Source organism: Panthera onca, chromosome C2 (assembly GCF_046562875.1).
Source record: "Panthera onca isolate mPanOnc1 chromosome C2, mPanOnc1 haplotype 2, whole genome shotgun sequence".
Taxonomy (NCBI): domain Eukaryota; kingdom Metazoa; phylum Chordata; class Mammalia; order Carnivora; family Felidae; genus Panthera; species Panthera onca.
This window is the reverse complement of record NC_138347.1, coordinates 50,643,887-50,649,478: the sequence shown is the minus strand read 5'-3', so window position 1 is coordinate 50,649,478 and position 5,592 is coordinate 50,643,887. Positions and strand designations below refer to the sequence as shown.

The 5,592-nt window shown below is 42.4% G+C and overlaps 1 pseudogene; it reads left to right on the top strand.

Annotated features, from left to right (window-relative positions):
• Positions 1-2,760: 2,760 nt before the first annotated feature.
• Positions 2,761-4,332, top strand: LOC132682763 (ATP synthase F(1) complex catalytic subunit beta, mitochondrial pseudogene; annotated as a pseudogene).
• The last annotated feature ends 1,260 nt before the right edge of the window (positions 4,333-5,592 follow it).

Below are 5,592 nucleotides of genomic sequence, written 5' to 3'. Positions count from 1 at the left end.
TCTGGTTGGTCAGGGTCACTCTCCATAGATAGGCAGTTACCAGGCATGGAGGGGCATGGTTTTATGTAGGCAAGTCCCGTCTCCACTGTGAACCCACTGTCCTTTCACTGAGGCCCCACCTTGTTGGCGATGGGGAGAAAAATGGTGACATCCCAAGTCTCTCCTCCCCAGACAGGGTGTCCCAAACCATTCTCTTCAGACAGTCCTCATAGTGCTGCGTGGGCGCAAGTGGGCCGTTTTTTGTTTGTCTGTTTGTTTTCCCACTCCACAGTGTCCTGCGACTCCCCGGGGCTTGTCTGGGATTCAAACCCAGATATCCTAAAGGGTCCTGCTCCATGTGCCCTGATTCCAGGGAAGTGCCACTCTGCTCCACTGAAGGTTCTCCTTACAGTGCCATGCAGGCAGGAATGAGTCAGTTTGTCCCACTCTGCTGACTCCCTCGCCTCCCTGGGGCTTGGCTGGGATTTAAACCCCACTGTCTTAGAGGGTCCTGCTCTGTGCGCCCTGGTTCCAGGGAAGTGCTGCTGTGCTCCACCAGTAAATGGCCTCTGGCTGGTGGGCGCAGGGTGGGTCCTTTGTCATTTGAACAGCTATGTGCCTTTTTTCCACAGCACTCAAGGGAGGGGATTGCTTTCTCCCACTGTGGACTGCTCCTCTGAACTAGTTACCAAGCATGGGGCTGGCGCCCCTCCTCCCCAGGTGCGAGAACAGGGCAGCCAACCCCAGTCTGGAGAAAGCCCCGTGGTTAGTAATTGCATCTTTCTGTTTTTGTTTTTGTTTTTGTTTTTGTTTTTGTTTTTGTTTTTTTAATGATCCCTGGTTCATGTTTTTCTCTTGTCCAAATATAGTCATACACTTCCTCAGCCTCTCTCTCTTCCCTTTGTCTCTCCGCAAAAGGGGATCCCTTCCCTCCATACCTACGCTGACCATTTTATCTCTCCCAGTTTGCAATCACACACCTATGGCCTGCCAGGTTGTCCCCATGGACCTCTGGAGATGTCTCTGTCATTCTGCAACCTGGACTCCTGGAATTCAAAGTCCTCCAGCCTCTAGACTGCTGTGTTTGAGGGATGAGGGAACTTCAAGTCCCCCTACTTCTCAGCCATGTTAGATCTCCTCTCTCTGATGTTTCTGTTGTAATTGTTTTCAGGTGCCATAAACTACACCCAAATAATGCTGCAAACTTAATCACTAAAATTTCTGTGTGTCTGACTGCTCCACTTACTGGCTGTTCTCCTATTTCTCTCCCTGACCTTAGGCCTCTCTATTCCCTGAGACACAATAATATCAAAGTTAGGCCAAATGGCCTCTAAGTGTTCAACTAAAAGGAAGGAGTTGTACATCTCTCACTTTAAATTAAAAGTTAGAATTAATTAATCTTAGTAAGGAAGGCATGTTAAAAGCTGAGATCAGCCAAAATGTAGGTGTCTTACAGCAAACAGCCAAGTTGGAAAAGCAAAGGAAAAGTTATTGAAGGAAATCAGAAGTGTTACTTCAGTGAACAAATGAATGACAAGAAAGCAAAACAACCTTATTGCTGATATGGAGAAAATTTGAGTGGTCTGGATAAAGGATCGAATCAGCCACAACATCCCCTTAAGCCAAAGCCTAATCCAGAGCAAGGCCCTAACACTCTTCAACTCTATGAAGTCTGAGAGAGGTGAAAAAGCTACAGAAGAAAAGTTTGAAAGTAGCAGAGGTTGGTCAGAAAAGAGAGCCGTATATGGGAAAAAAAAAATGCCATCTAGGAATTTCAGAGATGGAGAGCAGAAGTCAGTGCCTGGCTTCAAAGATACTCTTATGAAGGGCTAATACAGCTGGTGACTTTAAGTTGAAGCCAATGCTCATTTACCATTCTGAAAGCTCTAGGGCCTAAGAATTATGCTAAAGCTACTATGCCTGTGCTCTAGAAATGGAAAAACAAAGCCTGGATGACAACACATCCCTTTACAACATGATTTACTGAATATTTTAAGCCCATTGTTGGAACCTACTGCTAAAAACAAAAATAATCTATTTCAAAATATTTCTACTCAATGACAATGTACCTGGTTACCCAAGAGCTCTGATGGATATGCACAATGACATGTATGTATTGTTTTCATGCCTAACACAACATTCAATCTGTAGCTCATGGATCAAGGAGTAACTTTCAAGTCTTATTATTTAAGAAAGACATTTTGTAAGGCTGTGGCTTCAATAGATAGTGATTCTGCTGATAGATCTGGGCAAAATAAATTGAAAATATTTTGGAAAGGATCTACCATTCTAGATGCCATTAAAAGCACTTGTGATTCATGGAAAGAGGCCAAATATCAACATTAACAGGAGTCTGGAGGAAGGTGATTCTAATCCTCATGGAGGACTCTGAGGGGCTCAAGACTTCCATGGAGGAAATAACTCCACTGTGGTGGAAATAGCAAAAGAACTAGAATTCGAAGTGGAGCCTGAAGATTGTGACTGAATTGCTATAATCTCATGATAAAATTTTCATGTATGAGAAGTTACTTCTTATGGATAAACAAAGGAAATGGTTTCTTGAGATGGAAAGTATTCTTGGTAAAGATACTGTGAATATTGTTGAAATGATAACAAAAGATTTCTAAATCTTATTAGTTGATAAAGGAGTGGCAGGGTTTGAGACAATTGACTCCAATTTTGTAAGAAGTTCTACTGTGGGTAAAATGCTATCAACAGCATGTCCTGCTACAGAGAAACTATTTGTGAGGAGAAAAACTAGAGTCCACTCCACGATCTGCCATGTTGGGTTCTGTAGGTTGTGTTGCCTCTACCTTGGCCTCCAGGGCCCTGTGGGGACTTGGCCCCTCCACACTACTATGCCAAACCTAGGTCTTACTGCAGGCCACCCTGGTAGCACTCCAGCTTGCCAGAGACTACGCTGCCTAAACATCTCCTTCCCTGAAGGCAGGAACTGCCACTGGGGATATGCTGATGGTCATCAGTGCAGTGGTAGGTTTTCAGTTTGATGAGAGACTACCACCCATCCTAAATGTACTGGAAGTGAAAGGCAGAGAGACAGGGTTGGTTTTGGAGGTGGTTCAGCATTTGGGTGAGAGCACTGTAAGGACTATTGCCATGGAGGGTACAGAAGGCTTAGTTAGAGGACAGAAAGTCCTGTATTGTGGTGCACCAGTCAAAATTCCTGTTGGTTTTGAGACCTTGGGCAGAATCATGAATGTCATCGGAGAAACCATTGATGAGGGAGGCCCCATCAAGTTTGCACCTATTCATGCTGAGACTCCTGAGTTCATGGAGATGAGTTTTGAACAAGAAATTCTGGTTACTGCTATCAGGGTTGTGGATTTGCTGGATCCCTATGCCAAAGGAGGAAAAACGGGGTTCTTTATTGGTGCTGGAGTGTGCCAGACAGTACTGATCATGGAGTTAATTGACAATGTCGTCAAAGCCCATGGTAGTTACTCTGTGTTTGTCACAAATACTCTGGTATTTGTGAGAGGACATATGAAGGCAATGACAAACTATGAGTGATTGAGTCTGGTGTTATCACCTTAAAAGATGCTACCCCCAAGGTAGCGCTTGTGTATGGTCAAATGAAGAAACCACCTAGTGCTCATTACAAGGTAACTCTGGATGGACTGACTATTGTTGAATACTCAGAGACCAAGAGGGTCAAGATGTACTGCTATTTATAGGTAACATCTTTCACTTCACCCAGGCTGGGTCTGAGGTGTCTGTTTTATTGGGCAGAATTTCTCCTGCTGTGGGCTGTCAGCCTACCCTGGCTACTGATATGGGTACCATGGAGGAAAGAATCACCACCACCAGGAAGGGATCTATTACCTCTGTACCTGCTGATGATTTTACTGACCCTTCCCCCTGCCCATTTGGATGCTACCACTGTATTGTCCCATGCTATTGTTGAGTTGGGTGTCTATCCAGCTGTGGATCCTTTGGATTCCACCTCTGGAATCCTGGATCCCAACATTGTTGGAAATGAGTATCATGATGTTGCCTATGGGGTACCAAAGATCTTATAGGACTAAAAATCCCTCTAGGACATCATTGCCACCCTGGGTATGGATGAACTTTCTGAGGAAGACAAGTTGACTGTATCCCATGCACAGAAAAATACAGCCTTTCTTGTGTCAGCCATTCCAGATTGCTGAGGTTTTCATAGATCACATGGGGAAGGTGATACCTATGAAGGAGAGTATGAAGGAGACCATCAAAGGATTCTAACAGATTTTAGCAGGTGAATATGACCATCTCCCAGAACAGCCCTTCTATATGGTAGGTCACGTTGAAGAAGCTATGGAAAAATCTGATAAGCTAGCTGAAGAGCATTCATGAGGGGATCTTTTTGGCAAACTAAGCACTCGTTTTTCATGCTATCCCTCTCCTTGCCCCTAATCCAAAAATGTCAGTTTACACTAGAGAGCACATGAGAGCCTTTCCTGAAGACATTGTATTATGTCTGAAGAGTATTTAAGGTTTCTAATAAAATGTACACCCTTCAAAAAAAGGGAGTTAATTCATGCTACAAACTTTACTGTTGTCTTATTTTCAGAAATCGCCACAGCCACCGTAGCCAACATCAAGGCAGGATACTTCACCAGAAAAAAGATTGTGACTCACTAAAAGCTCAGATGATATACATATATATGTATATGTATATGTATATGTATATGTATATGTATATGTATATGTATATGTATATATCTTTTTATTTTTTTATTTATTTTTAAAAAACTTTTTAAATTTTTATATATTTTTGAGAGAGGCAGACAGAGTGCGAGTGGGGGAAGGGTAGAGAGAGAGGGAGACACAGAATCTGAAGCAGCCTCCAGGCTCTGAGCTGTCAGCACAGAGCCCGATGTAGGGCTCGAACCCACGAACCGTGAGATCATGACCTGAGCCGAAGTCGGACGCTCAACCGACGGAGCCAGCCAGGCACCCCTGTATATATCTTTTTAGACATAGTAGTATTGTACACTTAATAGACTACAGCATAGTCTAAACATAACTCTTATATGCATTGAGGAACCAAAAATAATATGATTTGCTTTATTGTGGTATTTACTTTATTGTGATCTTCACTTTATTATAATCATCTGTAACCAAACCTGCAATATCTATGAGGTATGCCTGTAGAATATTTTATAAGCTAGAGACTATGTAGATCCCATATAATAATTTCCCACTTTTAATTATTTTTTAAACTGTGTGTATAATAGCTTTTATAAATCAATAAAACTATTTATTGTGAGGATATTGAATTTTATTGAAATAGCACTAATTTTTAACTGTAGAATAGTTTCTTAATATAGTGTTTATACAAGTTGCATACTAATTGTGAAATCATTGTAACTGTGTAAAGATATAAAGAAGAATGTAAAGGCCAATTGAAATCCCAATACTTTGAGAAAACAGCCATAAGCATTTTAGGGCTGTACTGCAATGCCTCTCTCTTTGCACACACACATGTTCTTTTTACAGTGAGATAATCCTTTCCATTATGCTTTGCCTGGTGGACACTTGTTCAGGGCCAGACACTTGGAAATGTAGTCTCCATCCATGCTATCTCACTCACTTTATTTGTCCCTGGGAAAG